At 42.4% G+C, this 23,226-nt stretch overlaps 1 protein-coding gene across 10 annotated transcripts in view; it reads right to left on the reverse strand.

The window, feature by feature from the left end:
• Positions 1-23,226, reverse strand: part of sdk2b (sidekick cell adhesion molecule 2b) — a 464,977-nt gene that overhangs the window by 312,790 nt on the left and 128,961 nt on the right. The gene's annotated exons all lie outside the window — the stretch shown is intronic.

Genomic DNA, 23,226 nt, shown 5'->3' on the forward strand with positions numbered 1-23,226 from the left:
CCCTCCTCTCCCCTGTAACTATTCCCCAGGTCGTTGCTGCAAATGAGAACGTGTTCTCAGTCAACTTACCTGGTAAAATAACGGTAAAATAAAAAAAAAATAAAAAAAAAATGTTGTGTTTGGTTTCCCTGCTGGTTTCTATGATGGGTTTTGCTGGCTGCTCTGTTACAGAAACATTTTTTTAAATAAAAGCCACGGTAACCATCTAGCTGTTAGGACACCGTGGTAACCATCAGGCTGTTAGGGACACGTGGATGTTTAGCAGGTGATGTGGGACTAGCCGAGTCCCTATTGATCCAGGCCTCACGTCTGTCACTGTTTACCCATATACCCTAGTCCCCTTATGTCATTACCTATCCTCCAAATAGGGGGCAAGAGAGGGGAGAGAGGAGAGGGAGGATGGAGGGGGAGAGAGGAGAGGGGGGATGGGGGGGAGAGAGGAGAGGGGGATGGAGGGGGAGAGAGGGTGAGAGAGGGTTGCGGTTGGAGAGGGAGAGAGGGTTGAGGGGGAGAGAGGAGAGGGAGGATGGAGAGAGAGAAGAGGTTGGATGGAGGGGAGAGAGTATGGGGAGGGAGAGTGGGTTGAAGGGAAGAGAGGAGAGGAGAAATGGAGAGGAAGAGAGGAGAGGGAGGATGGAGGGGAGAGAAGATGGAGAGGGAGAGATGGGTCAGGGGAGAGAGAGGAGTGATAGAGGTTGTAGAGGAAGAGAGAGAAATACATACAGGGAGGAGTAGAGGAAAGAAGGGAGAGTGATAAAGATAGAGAGAACGCTAAGGGCAGAATAAACAGATAATTCAAAATGAGAGAGGAGCGAGGGAAGGTAAAGAGGGAGGAGAGAAGTGGAGATGATGAGCTGGAAAAGCACAAGAATAAAGAATGGTTTCTTTCATCTTCTCTGACTTCTGAAGACCTGCTGCATTGTGATGTTAAGAAGCATCTTCGTCTCTCCAACCCCCCCAACCCCCACCTCTCATCGCCTATCAACGGTCATTCACAGGCACTCACCATAACAGCCTCTGAAAACTATGGAGGGGGCTACTGAATGAACAACAGTCAGTGGAGAGAGTGGAGACAGAGAGAAAGACAAAGAAAGAAAGGAAGGAAGGAAGAAAGAGAGACAAAGAGGCAGAGAGAGAGACAGAGACAAATAAAACCACTACCCTAGCCTTAAATGCACTATGCTCTACCAACTGAGCTACAAAGGACCATAATAATTCATCCATAATTCATGTCTAGGCTTGTTTTAATATTCAGTGTCAGTTAGAGTAATTCTCTTGCATTAAGATTAGTCATGCAGATAATAAGGAAACAATCCAGAAAATATCTGAACAAGTCAAGGAGAAAGCAAAATTACATTTAACATTTTTGTCATTTAGAAGACGTTCTTATCCAGAGCGACTTACATTTAGTGCATTTATCTGAAGATAGTTAGGTGGGACAACTGCATATTTCAGTCATAGTAAGTACATTTTCCCTAATTTTGCCTGAAGCACTAAGATTTAAAAAAAATAGGTGTGAAATGAAAGCTAATATTTTTGAGAAATTAAGGCATACAGAATATACATTTTTCAACCATTTTCCATCCTAAAAATTAGGAATAAGCTAAGTATTTTATGTCTGGTCAAACAGATGGAAAAGGGGTCTTTAAAACATCTACTAGAAAAAGTCTTAAAGGTCCCGAACAGTCATTCTGATTCCCATGTAAAATAGCCTTTTGAGTGACAATTTTATTTTATTTTTTTATGTATTTTTCTCTCATGGCTAACGACTAGGAAGTTTGAAAAGACAGGCTGAGTGGGTGGGGAGCTTATATATATATATATATTCATGAGCTTGCCTTGACTTACAGCTCTTTGAAACTCCTATGCCAAATAACTCGGGTGCAGTGAGCAGCGTTGCAGTAAAATCATCTCAAGAAAATGTGGTGATACACAAAGCAACTCAAACAACATTGCCATTGCATCAGTTATGTGAAATGGCTTTTGTTACATGCTGGATGAAGACCTAGCTAGTCAAGAACTAGCTAACACCAGACACAGATGAAAGGGGAGACATACAGTATAAGGATCTTTGTATTAGTACAACTTTTAATTATATTTGCTGACACCCTACAGTCAAATTCTGGCACCAAAATAACGGAAGATTGGTAACGGAATTTCTGCAATTGAATTGGCTACAATGGGTAATCATAGTAGTCATAAACCATAGTTGAGTTCACAAGTTTGGACAGCACAGTACAGTATTGAACAGTAGCGTACAGTAGAGTACAGTACAGTAACGAAAAGTAGAGAATAGTTCAGTACAATACAGTAAAGAAAAGTAGAGTATAGGTCAGTACAGTACAGTACAGTACAGTATAGTACAGTAGAGTTCAGTAAGGTACAGTACAGTACAGTACAGTATAGTACAGTAGAGTTCAGTAAGGTACAGTACAGTATAGTACAGTAGAGTTCAGTAAGGTACAGTACAGTATAGTACAGTAGAGTTCAGTAAGGTACAGTACAGTATAGTACAGTAGAATTCAGTAAGGTACAGTACAGTATAGTACAGTAGAGTTCAGTAAGGTACAGTAGAGTTCATTACAGTACAACACAGAGCACATTGTAGTTGAGTACACTATAATGTTCTGTGTTGTACTGTACTCTACTCTAATTTACTGAACTGGTCGCTACTGTAAAGTACTGTACTGAACTGTTCTGTGCTGAGCTGTACTGTATTCTACATGATTGTATTCTACAGTACTCTACTGAGATCTACTATACTGTACTTTGATGTTGAAACTTATGAAACATAGACGTCTATGACTGGTACAGATTTGGTTATGTTTGGGGCAGAACTCATCAAAATAATAGCCAGTTTGTAGAATAATACCCAAATATGCAAAGTAGGATATTGCATATTTCTACCTTTGTGTACCTATTTAAGATACATCACCATGAAGAGAATGACATTCATATCCATAATTATGCATTTCTGTGTAGTACAGATCAGGGACTCACGATGAAATTCCTTCACAGCAATTCCATTACTTGGTGTTAATCGACTTAATTTACTGTAGTTCAAAAACAAAAATAGATTTTTCAAAGTCAATGTGTCATGCCATTTCTGACATCCCACTCTTTCTGCAGATATTGTTGAATCTTAATTCGAAGCAGATATTTAAGAGTTTTTGGAATACGTGGTCGCATAAAAACTGAGGGAGACTTTACCAAACTGCATCTGCACAGTTCTTCCAGTAAATATGTTTTGTAAAATGTTCTGTGTAAATTGTTAAAAGTAGTCATTGTGCCTAGAGGTATATGGTTGTTTAAACTTTGAAATCAATGTTTTATGTTTGACATACATTTTAATTGTAAAATCAGCATCCCAGCTCAATACCATTACTGTGGAATTGCTTGTAACGTGTTGCCATCCCTACTGCATCTGATCAGGCAGACTCACTAAACACAAATACTACATTTGTAAATTATATCTGAGTGTTGGGGAGCCCCAGGCCCCCCCCCAAAAAAGAACATGGTGCCATCTGGTTTGCTTAATATAAGGAATTTGATGTATAGCATTTACTTGTACTTTTTAATTAAGTATGAAAATGTAATACTTTTTCCACCATTGAACTTAAGTACATTAAAAACGAAATACTTTAAATATAGTAGTATTTTACCGGGTACTTTCACTTTTACTTCAGTAATTTTCTATTAAGGTATCTTTATTTTTACTCCAGTATGAAAATGTACTTTTTCCACCACTGCTTTGTTGAATACACTGTGTGAATAGTTAAAGTTGCTCTGGATAAGGGTATCTTTCTGTACTCATGCTTTCTATTCAGTCATGCTTCCTATTCAGTCATGCTTCCTATTCAGTCATGCTTCCTATTCAGTCATGCTTCCTATTCAGTCATGCTTTCTATTCAGTCATGCTTCCTATTCAGTCATGCTTCCTATTCAGTCATGCTTTCTATTCAGTCATGCTTCCTATTCAGTCAGGCTTTCTATTCAGTATTGGTTGATTCACTAAGATTGTATATTTCTGAATGCATCCCAGACCTCGGAGCAATGGAACAAAGTCTGGGGAGGATGTTGGATTCTCTTGAACATTTTGAAAGTGGAAAATTGTTCCAGGGAGGGTCCTCTTTAAACAGACAAGTCTGTTTATGTTTATGTTTATGCTTATGTTTAACTCACTTAACTTTAAATGAACGGTTTAGCTAGGGAAACAAGCTGATTATGGCAGGGACCCGTGAAGCACATCCCATTTCTGACTCATCCTCTCGGTCCCAACAGATGTCGGAACTTCTACAGACAGCGAGCATTGGTACATTGTGGGAGGCAACCAGTCTGTCTAGAGAGACTAAATGCATGCCTTTAATTCAGTCAATGTATTGGTTGTGTTACTACAATAATATGTTTCTGAATTGCTTTCCATTCAATCACTGGTACTTAGGGTTCCAAAGGGAGGGTATATTACTGTAAACTTTCAAAGTTTACAAGAAAACTACCCAAATGTTGGTATTTTTCAAGGATGTGATAAAATCTATCACAAGACATCTAGTGGCCCTTTTGGGTACTTCAGATTATCACAGGTGGCCTTATCACATGTAAAATACACGGTGGAGGAATGGTGGTGGTGATGGTGGAATTTTTACAGAATGGGGTGAGTTTACCTTACATGTCTAAACAAAAGACTCCACTTCGCCAGATGATTACATGGCCCATCAAGTTAGCCAGGTGTGTCTGACGGTAATTACAGCTATATATTGTATAATAATGCTAAAATATTTGTGTCTAGAATTTGTCTTTCAGCATCAGTAGAACACGCCTGACTCTCCTCCACCAGTCATACAAGGATAACGGTCTAATGCCTCCCACCAAAAAGAGATCCGACCCAAGCAAGAACAGGTTACACCTGAAGCATGAGGACTTACAGCGAGTTATGAACTTCATCAACAACTACGCAGAGGACAATGCAATAGTGTTACCAGGACTCCACCCAGAGGATAATGCAATAGTATTACCAGGACACCATCCAGGACACAAACACTTTGGTGGAAAGCTGCTACCATCCCATGTGACAAAAGCAGCAGTGTGGCGTCTCCACAAGGAATTGATGACAACACTTGGTATGTAAAGCATAAACAACACGTTCTGATTATTTCATTGACCTCCAACATGATTGGGACTACTTTTATTGATCCCACATTTTTTCTGTATTTTCCAGAGGTACTTGTAGTTGGGCTGTCTTCCAGAGGTACTTGTAGTCGGCCTGTCTTCCAGAGGTACTTGTAGTCGGGCTGTCTTCCAGAGGTACTTGTAGTCGGGCTGTCTTCCAGAGGTACTTGTAGTCGGGCTGTCTTCCAGAGGTACTTGTAGTTGGGCTGTCTTCCAGAGGTACTTGTAGTCGGGCTGTCTTCCAGAGGTACTTGTAGTCGGGCTGTCTTCCAGAGGTACTTGTAGTCGGGCTGTCTTCCAGAGGTACTTGTAGTCGGGCTGTCTTCCAGAGGTACTTGTAGTCGGGCTGTCTTCCAGAGGTACTTGTAGTCGGGCTGTCTTCCAGAGGTACTTGTAGTCGGGCTGTCTTCCAGAGGTACTTGTAGTCGGGCTGTCTTCTAGAGGTACTTGTAGTCGGGCTGTCTTCCAGAGGTACTTGTAGTCGGCCTGTCTTCCTTCAGGAATCTGTGGAGAAAATTGCTGCCCCGCATCTCAAGCACTAAGCCCCGGACAGATCTGTGCTGGCAGTGCTTGATCACAGGCCACACCAAGTTTGCCCTCGACTGGTGCTTCGGCCTCATCAAGCAGCGCTTCATAAAGACCAGGGTGAAGACTTTGTCTGAGATTGCTGGTGTTGTGAAGGACAGCACTGTGACAGGGGTCAACATCCCACATCTGATTGGACTGGAGGATGGTACGGTGCTGGTGGAAAGCTATGGCTGGCAACAACACCTGACTCCGTACTTCAGGCCGCTGCCACAGATCAAGCAACACCAGCACTTCAGGTGAATATCATTTTCATTGCATTGTATGAGGTTATTCTTCTTATCTAAATTTGGGAGGTGAATGGATGTTATGCAAAGTTGTAATGTCTTCAACATTTTTTTGTTATTTCCTGTTTAACAGCTTCGATGCTCTGGAGTCTGGTGTTGTTGTCTCCAAGGAGCGTTCGGACTCAGTCAGGACCTGGTTTCAGCTGCTACGCAACGCTGACATCCTTCCTCCCATAGATGGTCTGCCTGTACAAGCACCACCTGGACTGGACACAGCTAGACAAACTATCTTTTTGAGAAGATCAGGGAGTATTGCGACAAAGAGGCTATAGACATCACATGTCCTGCATCAAAGTTAAGGGCAGGACAGAAACAGGATCTCCGAATATATATTCCCTTGTTCATGCGGGGTTCGGACGGACCAGTTCATCACTGGGGGTGAGTTCTCAGTCATCAGTACTATCTGCAGTGCCTCCATGGACATTCACATGACTCTCTCCTAACATAAAATGCTGCTAAAAAAAATGTTTTATCCTGCTGCTCAGCCACTTTACCCCCGATTGTATGCATATAACTACCTCATCAATCACTAGTATCACTCATATTGTTATTGATATTGTTCTTGTACATACTGCATATTGTTTTGTTCTTTCTCTAATGGCATTTACACTTATTTTTTTCTTTATATTGACACTGTCTATTTTTGATGTTGCTACTATGCAAGTAACCATTTGGCTGTACTGTTTACACCTGCAGAGACCCATTCACTTAGCAAGATGTGGCTGGGGGTTATCACATTTCTTTCACATGACCCATCAATTTAGACAAGTGTGTCACTAATATTTATAAAATATTTTATCTGGACACTTTCTGTTTACCTGGAATTGTTCCTTATTGGAGGAAACTACTTTTAGTCTTAATCTTTACCACACTACATGGCCTTTAGCACATGGCCTCTCATGTGAATCCTTAAAGAGATGGGTGGGGCTACGGCTTAAGAGGGTGTGAACAATGCTGAATGGGTGGAGACAAAGGAGCTCTCCAGTAGGTGTACCAAAACATTCAAGGGCCTCAAAAAGTGGAGTTACAAGTTTATCAACATTCAAGGAGAATTACTTTTCCATTGTTCCTTAACTGCAAAATATACAATTTTGTAGCTCTGAGTCTCTACTTTTATCCAATGTAAAAACACAATTTCAAATGTTGCTACATAAGACCGAATCAAGGCGGTTGGTCACATTTAGAAAATAGAATGACAAAGCTGTAAAACATTATTCTAAATATAAATCATCAACTTATACCATTGGTGTTTAATATGATGGTTTTCAGCATGAAATAGTCGTTATATATTTATTTATATATTTTTTATTTTACTATGTAAAAAAGTATTTGTGGTCAATGTTTTGGCGTCAAACTGGTGGCAGTTGTGAAGAAAAGTCCAGAGTTAAAGAGTTAATAAAAATAATGCCATTGATGATTAGATGCTTTTTTCATTAATTAGGCTAGTTTCTCTTGAACCTTAGGTCTATCTACTAGAAACTCATGGACAACATGGACACATATAAAACATGTATACTATATACAGTATGAATACATTGTTTAAAAGTTATTCAAGTATAAATGCCCAAAGTTACCATAGATTGTCTGTTAATTACTGAAGATGCAGGTAACTTTGGTAAAATACCAGTAGCTTTGCAACCCAAGTGGCACTACCATCTCTTCCATGTCACTATATTGAAGAGCCTGTCTATCAGAGTCTCTACAGAACCAGACTTGGCTCTATAATAAAGTAGCTCCCTACTTAGCTGAAGTTTCCCCATTAAAACCAGCACCAATAAACCGCTCGTCCAATTTCCCCCACGGTGACAATCTAACTTTATTGATTTCATCATGTCTGCTTTTCTATTAAAGCCTCTGGTGTCTAAAGCGCACTCTGCTCGCTTTCTATACGGAGACACACATCTCTCATACAGTACAAAGAGCCTACTACTGTTTTTATACGTTGCTACTCCATATTCTGCTCCGAAACAGGAAAAGAACAAAGGATCTCCGAAAGCAGTCAACATCAAACAGGCCCCTCATTGGCTCCCACTGTTTCAGTGTGGATAACTGGCCAATCCAATCGATACGCAAAACCGAAAGGGCTTTTGTCACATGGTGGTATCAGTAGGAGTGAAGCAGTGTGTGTGTGTGTGTGTGTGTGTGTGTGTGTGTGTGTGTGTGTGTGTGTGTGTGTGTGTGTGTGTACAGAGGATTCTCCAGTGTGTCTATAGCTGGGGCTGTGTTTGGCTCACAGCTGCTTTTTACGCTCCATTGTTTTGTTTTTAATCCGGGATGAAACTCTTCCAAATTGCCCACGTGGTTTTGTACGCAGACAACAAAAGGAGGAGGGAGGATTGTCAACAAAGCAACCACAAAATTGTTGTCCTTTTGCCATGGCGCTGTGGATTCAATGGAAGCTTCGTATGGCTTCTGGCATGAGAAGGACTTATCTAGGCTTTTTTGAGTTTATGTGTGTATGTGTGATTGAGGGTGTGTTTGTTAGAAAAAGAGAGAGAAATAAAGATTGTAACTGATACCATTACTATGCAAACACATGGATATGAATATGAATCTGTTCTGAGTGTCTCTGTGTGTGTCTTGTATGCATAAATGTTCTCTTCATTATGCATGCATCCATGCCACGCGTGTCTATGTGTGAATGTGGAAGTGTACAGTGTACATTTAGAGAGAACATCTGTTTGTGTGCCCAGTATTTATGTGTGGTGTCTGGGTCTGATCTCTCTCTATCTGCATGTGTGTGTATGTCTGGCAGTAAAAATAGAGCTTTGTGTGTGTGTGTGTGTGTCTTTGTGTGTGTGTGTGTGTGTGTGTGTGTATGTATGTGTGTGTGCACGCCTGGAGGACAGGTGGTGTTGGAGTGTCTACTCTACTGAGCTGTCAAAGAGACGGGCCTGCGCCAGAACACCCCTGGGGTAGGCAGCTGGACCCCTTTCCCCTTTCCCCTCCACACACACACACACACACACACACACACACACACACACACACACACACACACACACACACACACACACACACACACACACACACACACACACACACACACACACACACACACACACACACACACACACACACCACACACACACACACACACACACACACACACACACACACACACACACACACAAACCTCTATTTTCACTGCCAGACATCCACACGCTATTATCACATCTCACCTCGTCACTGGAGACCGATCTCTTTATTTTCATTTAATTCAAGGACAAATTAGCCCTCTATAAAGAGAAGGAGAGGGAGAGAGAGGGATATATAGAAATAGAGAGAGAGAGAGAGAGAGAGAGAGAGCTAAACAGGAGATACAGAGAGAGATAGAGAGAGAGAGAGAGAGAGAGACAGAGAGAGAGAGAGAGAGAGAGAGAGAGAGAGAGAGAGAGAGAGAGAGAGGGCTAAACAGGAGAAACAAAGAGAGATAGAGAGAGAGAGAGAGAGAGCTAAACAGGAGAAACAAAGAGAGATAGAGAGAGAGAGAGAGAGAGAGAGAGAGAGAGAGAGAGAGAGAGAGAGAGAGAGAGAGAGAGAGAGAGAGAGAGAGAGGGAGAGAGGGAGAGAGAGAGAGAGAGAGGATAGCTCGGTAATTGGGTAGGATCAGGAAACAACAGAGTTCTGTTTCGCTAACACAAAGCAAAGACCAACAGTGCGAGAACATTCACAGAGCTGTTCTCCCTGAACACAGCACTCATATATCATTCCCAATTATCTGGACCTGCATTCAAAACATTTAGGTAGGGACCGACTGGACTGAGGAGGCATTGGTAACTAGAGACTTCATCGAAAGGAGTTAGTGTCACAAACTGGAACAAGAGACTGACCTCTAACCTTCAGCATAGATTGTGTGTGAGTTACAGAACTAAGGGCTTGAATTGAGTAGACAGGGCTGGGGAGGAGTGTGTAGGAGGCTTAGGAGGATTAATGAAACATGAAGGACAGACAGGGAATGTAATAGAAGCCAGGAGAGGTAAGTAAAGATGAACAAGGAGAGAACACGCAGACTTCACTCGTCACCAAACCAACCAGCCTGCCCAAGTAACAGGCAGCCTGGGGGCAGAGGCCAGAGCAGACCCCTCTACTTAAAAACCCTGAGAGAAAGAGAGTGAGTGGGAGAGAGAGAGACAATACCCCATAATGACAAAGCAAAAACAGGTTTTTAGAATGATCACATTTACATAAGTATTCAGACCCTCTAGTCAGTACTTTGTGGAAGCACCTTTGGCAGCGATTACAACCTTGAGTCTTCTTGGGTATGATGCTACAAGCTTGGCACACCTATATTTGGGGAGTTTCTCCCAATCTTCTTTGCAGATCCTCTCAAGCTCTGTCATGTTGGATGGGGAGCATTGCTGCACAGCTATTTACAGGTCTCCAGAGATTTTCGATCTTCGACAAGTCCGGGCTCTGGCTGGGCCACTCAAGGACATTCAGAGACTTGTCCCGAAGTCACTCCTGCATTGTCTTAGCTGTGTGCTTAGGGTCGTTGTCATGTTGAAAGGTGAACATTCGCTCCAGTCTGAGGTCCTGAGCGCTATGGAGCAGGTTTTCATCAAGGATCTCGCTGTACTTTGCTCCGTTCATCTTTGCCTCGATCCTGACTAGTCTCCCAGTCTCTGCCGCTGAAAAACATCCCCACAGCATGATGCTGCCACCACCATGCTTCACCGTAGGGATGGTGCCAAGTTTCCGCCAGACGTGACGCTTAGCATTCAGGCCTAAGAGTTGATCTTGGTTTCATCATTCATCTTGTTTCTCATGGTCTGAGAGTCTTTAGGTGCCTTTTGACAAACTCTAAGCGGGCTGTCATGTGCCTTTTACTGAGAAGTGGCTTCTGTCTGGCCACTCTACCATAAAGGCCTGATTGGTGGAGTGCCGCAGAGATGGTTGTCCTTCTGGAAGGTTCTCCCATCTCCACAGAGGAACTCTGGAGCTCTGTCAGAGTGACCATCGGGTTCTTGGTCACCTCCCTGACCAAGGCCCTTCTCCCCCGTTTGTGCAGTTTGGCCGGGCGGCCAGCTCTAGGATATGTCTTGGCGGTTCCAAACTTCTTCCATTTAAGAATGATGGAGGCCGCTGTGTTCTTTGGGACTTTCAATGCTGCATACAATTCCTTCGACCTCATGGCTTGGTTTTTGCTTTGACACGCACTGTCAACATCAATGCGAGCTGTGGCAATTATATAGACATGTGTGTGCCTTTCCAAATCATGTCCAATGAATTAAATTTACCACAGGTGGACTCCAATCAAGTAGAAACATCTCAAGGATGATCAATGGAAACAGGATGCACCTGAGCTCAATGTCCAGTCTCATAGCAAAGGGTCTGAATATTTATGTAAATACTTTTTTTCAGTTTTTTATTTTTAATACATTAAAAAATACATTTTTTATTTTTAATACACAAAAAAACCTACACTGCTCAAAAAAATAAAGGGAACACTTAAACAACACAATGTAACTCCAAGTCAATCACACTTCTATGAAATCAAACTGTCCACTTAGGAAGCAACACTGATTGACAATAAATTTCACATGCTGTTGTGCAAATGGAATAGACAAAAGGTGGAAATTATAGGCAATTAGCAAGACACCCCCAAAAAAGGAGTGATTCTGCAGGTGGTGACCACAGACCACTTCTCAGTTCCTATGCTTCCTGGCTGATGTTTTGGTCACTTTTGAATGCTGGCGGTGCTCTCACTCTAGTGGTAGCATGAGACGGAGTCTACAACCCACACAAGTGGCTCAGGTAGTGCAGTTCATCCAGGATGGCACATCAATGCGAGCTGTGGCAAAAAGGTTTGCTGTGTCTGTCAGCGTAGTGTCCAGAGCATGGAGGCGCTACCAGGAGACAGGCCAGTACATCAGGAGACGTGGAGGAGGCCGTAGGAGGGCAACAACCCAGCAGCAGGACCGCTACCTCCGCCTTTGTGCAAGGAGGTGCACTGCCAGAGCCCTGCAAAATGACCTCCAGCAGGCCACAAATGTGCATGTGTCTGCTCAAACGGTCAGAAACAGACTCCATCTGTGTATGTGTGTGTTGTTATGCCTGAGCTTTTTTGTGCGTGTGTCGGTGTGTGTGTTTGTGTCTTCTACAAGTGCGTCGGTCTCCAGAGTAGCATCTTTCCCAGGCACTGGGTTGAGGAAATACAGTCTGCTTCAGCTTCTGTCTCCCTCCCTAATTGAGTGAGCACGCAGTTAGCAAATTAAAACAATTACATCTGCAGGCTAGGACTCCACTCCACCGTGAACTGCTGCTGCAGCACAACAACACTATGGAGGAGATTTCTCCGAGAAGCTGTCTTATGAATACACAGTGGGAGAATAGAGAGGGGATGAATAAAGGAATGTAATGTAGCTGGGTTTATTCATCTGAAAATGCCTTGAGATGAGGCCAGAGATATACAGCTGGGGTAGAACAGCCCAGCACAGCACCAAGGGGAGATTGAATAGAAGTGCGTGGAGAGATATTGGTGTGTGTGTGTGTGTGTGTGTGCGTGTGTGTGTGTGTGTGTGTGTGTATGTGTGTGTGTGTGTGTGTGTGTGTGTGTGTGTGTGTGTGTGTGTGTGTGTGTGTGTGTGTGTGTGTGTGTGTGTGTGTGTGTGTGTGTGTGTGTGTGTGTGTGCGCGAGTGCGTGCGTCCGTGCATGTGTGTCCAAATCAATTCAAATGAGGTCATTGCGTTGCTCTGTCTAATGTTCCATAAAAGATGCAGAATAAGTCCATCCGTATCCCTCTCTCTGGTGTGATTTATCTCTAGGTGTCTGACTCAACCAGTGAGGCAATGGTCTCTATTTCTACTGCAACCTCCATGGAGGGTTACATAAGCCAACCAGCCAGCCTCAGGCTTCTTATTCGTTAGCCAGGGTGTGAGATCTGACAGAGAAGAGCTGAGGGAAATAAGGTGACTGTAACCTGGCCGCTCTTTCAGCCTTGGCCTACAGTGGAACGTGGGTGAAAGCGTCGTGGAATGTGGCCTTGGGATATGGTGGGTGTTGGGTCGAGCTAAAGTGCCACAGGACGCTAAGTCAAGGCCACGCAGAGGTATAAATCCAAGGTATGTGAGATCTGATGGTGATCTGATGGAGAAAGCTGAGGGAAATACCTAGAGCAGGGCTCTCCAACCCTTTTCCTGGGGAGTTACCCGTGTGTAGGTATTCGCTCCAACCCCAGTTGTAACTAACCTGATTCAGTTTATCAACCAGCTAATTATTAGAATCGGGTGCGCTAGATTAGGGTTGGAGTGAAAACCTACAGGACGGTTGCTCTCCAGGAACAGGGATTGATAGCCCTGACCTAAAAGCTCTCTCAGTCTTGCCCTTTTGGTACATGTCTCAAAGCCTTGGGCTTTATTGGGCCTTCAGTTAGGAGGGTGAGTGGGAGTTAGGTTGAGGTTGGGAGTGGGAGTTAGGTTGAGGATGGGAGTGGGAGTTAGGTTGAGGATGGGAGTGGGAGTTAGGTTGAGGTTGGGAGTGGGAGATAGGTTGAGGATGGGAGTGGGAGTTAGGTTGAGGTTGGGAGTGGGAGTTAGGTTGAGGTTGGGAGTGGAAGTTAGGTTGAGGCGCTACAGCCAGCTAAATCAAGGCCATACAGAGGAACCCAACCCACAATGCTTTGGTTCAAGAATGGTAGTGTTTCTAGATTATATTATGACTCATGTACAGTGTTGACAGCAAAAATAAACAGCATTATTCAGTGAAATAACTATTACTCCGTGAATAACACTTTCTAGAAAAATTAGCAGGTTGCTTTTAGGGAGATGAAGAGAAAGCGAGAGAAAGAGAGAAGTAACAGGCATACATTGTATTGTGGATGTGAGGAGAAGTGTATGAGAACAGAAGTGGAGCAGTTGGAAAACGAGGGCACGCCGAGAGAGAGAGAGAGAGAGAGAGAGAGAGAGAGAGAGAGAGAGAGAGAGAGAGAGAGAGAGAGAGAGAGAGAGAGAGAGAGAGAGATCAAGAAATCGGAAATACAGACATTGTCATCCTACAAGAAACCTGGTATAGAGGAGATGGACCCACTGGTTGCCTTCTAGGTTACAGAGAGCTGGTAGTCCCATCCACCAAACTACCAGGTGTGAAACAGGGAAGGGACTCAGGGGGTATGCTAATTTGGTATAGAGCAGACCTATCTCACTCCATTAAATTAATCAAAACAGGAACATTTTACATTCAGCTACAATTTCAAAAGGAAATGATCTTAAGACTGGGGGGCAGTATTGAGTAGCTTGGATAAAAAGGTGCCCAGAGTAAACTGCCTGCTACTCAGGCCTAAAAGCTAGAATATGCATATAATTAGTAGATTTGGATAGAGAACACTCTGAAGTTTCTAAAACTGTTTGAATGATGTCTGTGAGTATAACAGAACTCATATGGCAGGCAAAAACCTGAGAATAAATCCAACCAGGAAGTGGGAAATCTGAGGTTTGTAGTTTTTCAAGTCAATGCCTATCAAATATACAGTGTCTATGGGGTCATATTGCACTTCCTACGGCTTCCAGTAGATGTCAACAGTCTTTAGAACCTTGTTTAAGGCTTCTACTGTGAAGGAGGGGGGAATGAGAGTTGTTTGAGTCAGGGGTCTGGCAGAGTGCCATGAGCTCAGTCTCGTGCGCTCCCGTGAGAGTTAGCTGCGTTCCATTGCATTTCTACAGACAAAGGAATTCTACGGTTGAAACATTATTGAAGATTTATGATAAAAACATCCTAAAGATTCATTCTAAACTTCGTTTGACATGCTTCTACGAATTGTAATATGACTTTTCATCTGAACTTTCGCCTGGACTTGCCCACGCCTCCTGAGTTTGGATTTGTGTACTAAACGCGCGAACAAAAAGGAGGTATTTGGACATAAATTATGGACTTTATCAAACAAAACAAACATTTATTGTGGAACTGGGATTCCTGGGAGTGCATTCTGATGAAGATTATCAAAGGTAAGTGAATATTTATAATGCTATTTCTGACTTCTGTTGACTCCACAACATGGCGGGTAACTGTATGGCTTGTTTTGTGTCTGAGCGCCGTACTCAGATTATTGCATGGTGTGCTTTTTCCGTAAAGTTTTTTTGAAATCTGACACAGCGGTTGCATTAAGGAGAAGTGGATCTAAAATTCCATGCATAACACTTGTATCTTTTAGCAATGTTTATTTTGAGTATTTCTGTAAATTGATGTGGCTCTCTGCAAAATCACCGGATGTTTTGGAACTCCTGAACATAACGCGCCAATGTAAACTGAGATTTTTGGATATAAATATGAACTTTATCGAACAAAACATACATGTATTGTGTAACATGAAGTCCTATGAGTGTAATCTGATGAAGATCATCAAAGGTTAGTGATTCATTTTATCTCTATTTCTGCTTTTTTTAACTCCTCTCTTTGGCTGGAAAAATGGCTGTGTTTTTCTGTGACTAGGTGCTGACCTAACATAATCGTTTGGTGTGCTTTCGTCATAAAGCCGTTTTGAAATCGGACACTGTGGCTGGATTTACAACAAGTTTATCATTAAAATGGTGTAAAATACTTGTATGTTTGAGGACTTTTAATTATGGGATTTCTGTTGCTTTGAATTTGGCGCCCTGCAATTTCACTGGCTGTTGGCGAGGTGGGACGCTACCTTCTCGAATATCCCAGAGAAGTTAACAGAGAAAAATGTCCTCCTGTGTGCTACCTATATCCCCCACTAGAATCCTCATACTTTAATGAAGACAGCTTCTCCATCCTGGAGGGGGAAATCAATCATTTCCAGGCCCAGGGACATGTACCAGTCTGTGGCGATCTAAATGCCAGAACCAGACAAGAACCTGACACCCTCAGCACACAGGGGGAAAAACACCTGCCTAGAGGTGACAGCATTTCCTCCCCCATATGCACCCCTAGGCACAACTATGACAACATAACCAACAAAAACGTGTCACAACTCCTCCAGCTCTGTCGCACGCTGGGTATGTACATAGTCACTGGTAGGCTTCGAGGGGACTCTTATGGTAGGTACACCTATAGCTCATCTATTGGCAGCAGTACTGTAGACTACTTTATCACTGACCTCATCCCAGAGTCTCTCAGAGTGTTCACAGTCAGCCCACTGACACCCCTATCAGACCACAGCAAAATCACTGTCTACTTGAACAGAGCAACACTCAATCATGAGGCATCGAAGCCAAAGGAACTTAGTAATATTAAGAAATGCTATAGATGGAAGGAATGTATCTTGTAAACCTACCAAAACACAATTAGGCAACAACAAATTCAATCCCTTTTAGACAACTTCCTGTACAAAACGATCCACTGTAATAGTGAAAGTGTAAACTTGGCAGTAGAAAATCTTAACAGTATATTTGACCTCCCAGCTTCCCTATCAAATCTAAAAATCTCAAATAGAAAACCGAAGAAAATTAACAACAATGACAAATGGTTTTATGAAGAACGCAAAAATCTAAGAAAGATATTGAGAAACCTGTCCAACCAAAAACATAGAGACCCGGAAAACCTGAGTCTACGCCTTCACTATGGTGAATCACTAAAACAATACAGAAATACACAATGGAAAAAGAAGGAACATCACGGCAGGAATCTGCTCAATATAATTGAAGAATCAATAGACTAACCATTTCTGGGAAAAATGGAAAACACCAAACAAACAACAACACAAAGAATTATCTATCCAAAATGAAGATGTATGGGTAAACCCCTTCTCCAATCTTTTTGGCTCTATAACAAAGAACAAATAGCAAAAACATATACAGTACATGATCAAATACAAATCTTAGAATGAACTATTAAAGACTACCAGAACCCACTGTATTCTAAAATTACCTTGAATGAACTACAGGACAAAAAAAAAACCCTCCAACCTAAAAAGGCCTGTGGTGTTGATTGTATCCTTAATGAAATGATCAAATATACAGACAACAAATTCCAATTGGCAATACTAAAACTCTTTAACATCATCCTTAGCTCTGGCATCTTCCCCAATATTTGGAACCAAGGATTGATCACTCCAATCCAAAAAAGTGGAGACAAATTTGACCCCAATAACTACCGTGAGATATGCGTCAACAGCAAACTTGGGTAAATCCTCTGCTTTATCATTAACAGCAGACTCATACATTTCCTCAGTGAAAACAATGTACTGAGCAAATGTCAAATTGCTTTTTACCAAATTATCGTACGACAGACCACGTATTCACCCTGCACACCCTAATTGACAAACAAACAAAACAAAGGCAAAGTCTTCTCATGCTTTGTTGATTTCAAAAAAGCCTTCGACTCAATTTGGCATAAGGGTCTGCTATACAAATTGATGGAAAGTGGTGTTGGGGTAAAAACATACAACGTTATAAAATCCATGTACACAAACAACAAGTGTGTGTTTAAAATAGACAAAAAACACACACATTTCTTCCCACAGGGCCATGGGGTGAGACAGGGATGCAGCTTAAGCCCCACTCTCTTCAACATATATATCAATGAATTGGCGAGGGCACTAGAAAAGTCTGCAGCACCCGGCCTCACCCTACTAGAATCTGAAGTCAAATGGTTGTGAGGTCTGGGGTCCGCTCACCAACCAAGAATTCACAAAATGGGACAAACACCAAATTGAGACTCTGCATGCAGAATTCTGCAAAAATATCCTCCACGTACAACGTAGAATACCAAATAATGCATGCAGAGCAGAATTAGGCTGATACCCGCTACTTATCAAAATCCAGAAAAGAGACGTTAAATTCTACAACCACCTAAAAGGAGGTGATTCCCAAACCTTCCATAACAAAGCCACCACCTACAGAGAGATGAACCTGGAAAAGAGTCCCCTAAGCAAGCTGGTCCTGGGGCTCTGTTCACAAACACAAACACACCCCACAGAGCCCCAGGACAGCAACACAATTACACCCAGCCAAATCATGAGAAAACTAAAAGATAATTACTTGACACAAAAATTAAGAATTAACCAAAAAACTGAGCAAACTAGAATGCTTTTTGGCCCTAAACAGAGAGTACACAGTGGCAGAATACCTGACCACTTTGACCCACACTTAAGGAAAGCTTTGACTATGTACAGACTGAGTGAGCATAGCCTTGGCAGACCTGGCTCTCAAGAGAAGACAGGTTATGTGCACACTGCCCACAAAATGAGGTGGAAACTGAGCTGCACTTCCTAACCCCCTGCCCAATGTATGACCATATTAGAGACAAATGTTTCCCTCAGATTACACAGATCAACAAAGAATTAGAAAACAAACCCGATTTTGATAAACTCCCATATCTATTGGGTGAAATACCACAGTGTGCCATCACAGCAGCAAGATTTGTGACCTGTTGCCACAAGAAAAAGGCAACCAGTGAAGAACAAACACCATTGTAAATACAACCCTTATTTATGCTTATTTATTTTCCCTTTTGTACTTTAACCATTTGTACATCGTTACAACACTGTATATATACATAATATGACATTTGTAATGTCTTTATTCTTTTGGAACTTCTGTGAGTGGAATGTTTACTGTTCATTTTTATTGTTTATTTCACTTTTGTATATTATCTACCTCACTTGCTTTGGCAATGTTAACATATGTTTCCCATGCCCATAAAGCCCTTGAATTGAATTGAATTGAGAGAGAGAGAGAGCGAGAGAGAGAGAGAGAGAGAGAGAGAGAGAGAGAGAGAGAGAGAGAGAGAGAGAGAGAGAGAGAGAGAGAGAGAGAGAGAGAGAGAGAGAGAGAGAGAGAACAAAAGAGAGAGAGAGAGAGAGAGAGAGAGAGAGAGAGAGAGAGAGAGAGAGAGAGAGAGAGAGAGAGAGAGAGAGAGAGAGAGAGAGAGAGAGAGAGAGAGAGAGAGAGAGAGAGAGAGAGAGAGAGAGAGAGAGAGAGAGAGAGAGAGAGAGAGAGAGAGAGAGAGAGAGAGAGAGAGAGAGAGAGAGAGAGAGAGAGAGAGAGAGAGAGAGAGAGAGCAAAAGAGAGAGAGCAAAAGAGAGAGAGAGAGAGAGAGAGAGGGTGGTGGTTCAGGCGGCGGTCAGTAAGCTTATCAAATGAGACGGCTACGGAACTGGCTGAATGGTTTAAGTTGTGCATAGCTTTAGCTTCTTCAGAAGCACATTATCTAACTAAACCATTATGCCTCTTGGTACTGTATCTCTCAGAAACGGTTCCCTCTGCTCCACAAAGACAGAACCTCAAGTGAACTCAACTATTCCCTCTCCCCTCCTCAGCCTTAGCAGACTGCAGTGCACTGCTCCTCATGGGCTGAGAGGTAAACACATCAGAGACGCTTACTGTGTCCCAAATGGCACCCTATTCCCTTTATAGTGCACTACTTTTTACCAGAGACTTATGGGTCTGAATTGGGTGCCATTTGGGATGCAGCCTCTGAGTGACTATACTGTATGATGTGTAGGGAGTCTGTCTAAAGCACTGGGGAATATATTACTATATATATTAAACAGTGTCTGTCTACTACAATAGCTTGGCTACGCGTCATAAACAGTTACAGAGTTCAGGCTAAGTCCCATCAGGTGAAAAAGTAAAAAGAAAGTGTGAACAGACAGTGAAATAAATATATTTAGAATAAGATGAATATTTGCTATACATAAATTGAGATAAGCAAACAGCGTGAATTAGGTGGGCGAACAAACACTCATACAGCCTGGTGCCATCGCTCCTATCTCCTGCCGAGGAATCACAGTCCCACCTACGTCAGCCTCACCTCACACTGGTTACATTTTGTTGTTGTTGGTATATACAATTATTTTTTCTCATTTGTTCCCCATCTTTAACACAAAACAACCAACACACCAAAAAAATTCAAAACACAAGTACAAATACATGTGCTATTTCATGGCCATGATATTCTTTCATATAACACAATAATCATTCCCATATATTTTGGAGTCTGTATTATTTTTCTCCAGCCTTTTTTGCTAACATGATTTCATACGATGTTGTTTTTATCAACATATTCATCCGCTCTAGGAACATTGGCTTATTATAGCTTTTCCATTGCTCAGAACCAGCCTTAACACTGACACAATGGCTAAACATAATACTTCAAATTATGTCTGGTTAATCCCTCTTATTTCAGATTTGTCACTCAACAGATCATCTTGGTGACCTAGATACCTGGATTTCAAGGCCTTCTCCAACGCACTGTAAGGCCTTGTCCCATAGGAGGTACACAATGGCCGCTCCCACAGTACATGTAGGAGAGTTCATTTCCTCTTCCACTTCACATCCTCTTGTGACAAACCCATTCTATGTGAGCTTAGGGGAGTAAAATAAAATTTAAATTGTATACCTTTTCCCTTGGCTTCTCTGACATTTTGCCCAATAACATTATACAACCATGTCTTCTTCTCTATTCAATTCAAAGGGATTTATTGACATTGTAAAGCCACACAATTATCAAATTTTTAACCTTCAACAGCATTTTGGAACATCATACTGGCTTCACACTGTCAGAGATAGAGCAGCACCTCTCATTCACACCAATGTCCAAATAAACACCCACACGCTCATGGACAAACACACACACACACACACACACACACACACACACACACACACACACACACACACACACACACACACACACACACACACACACACACACACACACACACACACACACACACACACACACACACACACACACACACCCACAACCATAGCCTTCCAACTCTACAACCACTCCCCATTCCACACACAGAACCATCCATATGCAGTGTGTGTAAGTTGCATTGTATCCGTGTATTCCAAGTGCTGCTACATGTATTTCTAGTGAGAGAACAGAAAGGGTTAAGAAACAACAACTAATAATGACAGGGGTGATGGAGTGGAGAGGGGCGGGTGTGTCTGTGTGTGGATGGTGCCCAGCCATGTTTAATTACATTTCACACACTGCCGAGTGTCAGATAGAGAAACTCACACAAACCTACCAGGGGAGAATGACTGCCCCCTCGCATTGAGGATTTCAAGTAGAAGGCCGACCGCGGTACTGGAGGTATTGTTTCCAGAAAACAGGATCCCCCTTAACACAATCATGTTACCAATAATTGCTTCTATTTCACTAGATGTATGTCCGTGAACCGATTACTTTAAAATCACACACAGACGAAGTTAAAAGGATCATTTAGTTGCTAATGGCAGCCTGCAGTACCTTGGTCAGCCTTCAAATTGAGATAAGCTGTGATCGAATACCTAGACTAACATAGTGTAATGAAACAGGCAGGGAGCAGGTCTCGAACCTTCGACCTTCTAGCCTAAAGTCCAGTGCGCAATCGACTGCGCCCCAAAAGTATGCTCGAGCGGCAGAGTCGATATCCACGCTTATAAACCCAGGGTCGTTACAATACTGTATACTACATACTTAATGAGTATATACTACATACTATTTACTGTTGGTTAATTTTACTATACTGTAAACGAACGGTATCCCTTCAGTTCAGTGTACTAGAGCTTCGCCTGTCTACCGGAAGTCGATGCTGTTGCTATGCAACCTCCTGCTAGCTTTGTAGCATAACAAATTACTAGCTAGACATCTTTCGAATTCCAGTTTGTTCTTAAATACAATCTGGAGTACCAGAGGGCGATCAGAGTGCGCTCTGAACGTTCATACATTCAGAGCATTGTCAGATTGTCCGTTTGTAAATTCATAGCGTTTCGCTCTCGGAGCATTCAGAGCGCACACTGGACGTTCTGGCCGAGGAGTAGGGTTGATCCCAGCATTCCGGCCTCACAACGACAGTCAAGTACCTAAGCTAAGTGGCTAACATTGGCAAGCTTGCTAGCTACATCCAGACACAAATGAGAGAACACCGCACTCTGACCATTTTACTCGCCCTAGCAGAGCTGGTTAGGCAGTTTTCATGTTATCCAGAGCGTTGGTGACTGTAACTTTGTTGCTGGCAACAATTTAATTACGCTTTTTTGCAGACGTTTACTGACACCGGCCAAATTCAACGGGTGTTTAGCTTTTGTAAATGTATCAGTTGTTCTGCGCTCTGGTACACTCCAGAGTGAATTTACAAAAGCACCAGAATGTCAATTGAGAATGCACAACGACTATACCACTTAGCTAAACTAAGATTTACGCGATTAAACATGTCAATGAACGGTGGGTAGTTAGTTAGATAGCATATAGTTAATATACTGGCAAGTTTGATGTATTAGTAGTCAACTAACATCAGGTAGCTAGCTAACATACCGGTACATACTGCTGTAATGATATACTATGTGGTTCGTAAGGACAACGTAGCTAACATACCGGTACATACTGCTGTAATGATATGCTATGTGGTTCGTAAGGACAGTGTAGCTAACATACCGGTACATACTGCTGTAATGATATGCTGTAGTTCGTAAGGATAGAGTAGCTAACATACCGGTACATACTGCTGTAATGATATGCTGTAGTTCGTAAGGACAACGTAGCTAACATACCGGTACATACTGCTGTAATGATATGCTGTGGTTCGTAAGGATAGCGTAGCTAACATACCAGTACATACTGTGGAATGATATGCTGTAGTTCGTAAGGACAGCGTAGCAAACATACCGGTACATACTGCTGTAATGATATGCTATGTGGTTAGTAAGGATAGCGTAGCTAACATACCGGTACATACTGCTGTAATGATATGCTATGTGGTTCGTAAGGACAGCGTAGCTAACATACCGGTACATACTGCTGTAATGATATGCTGTGGTTCGTAAGGACAGCGTAGCAAACATACCGGTACATACCTGCTGTAATGATATGCTATGTGGTTAGTAAGGATAGCGTAGCTAACATACCGGTACATACCTGCTGTAATGATATGCTATGTGGTTAGTAAGGATAGCGTAGCTAACATACCGGTACATACCTGCTGTAATGATATGCTATGTGGTTCGTAAGGACAGCGTAGCTAACATACCGGTACATACTGCTGTAATGATATGCTGTGGTTCGTAAGGACAGCGTAGCAAACATACCGGTACATACCTGCTGTAATGATATGCTATGTGGTTAGTAAGGATAGCGTAGCTAACATACCAGTACATACCTGCTGTAATGATATGCTATGTGGTTCGTAAGGATAGCGTAGCTAACATACCGGTACATACTGCTGTAATGATATGCTATGTGGTTCGTAAGGATAGCGTAGCTAACAAATTGTCAGCCAACATTATGTGTACGGTA

The sequence above is a fragment of the Salvelinus alpinus genome, chromosome 7, assembly GCF_045679555.1.
Source record: "Salvelinus alpinus chromosome 7, SLU_Salpinus.1, whole genome shotgun sequence".
Classification (NCBI taxonomy): domain Eukaryota; kingdom Metazoa; phylum Chordata; class Actinopteri; order Salmoniformes; family Salmonidae; genus Salvelinus; species Salvelinus alpinus.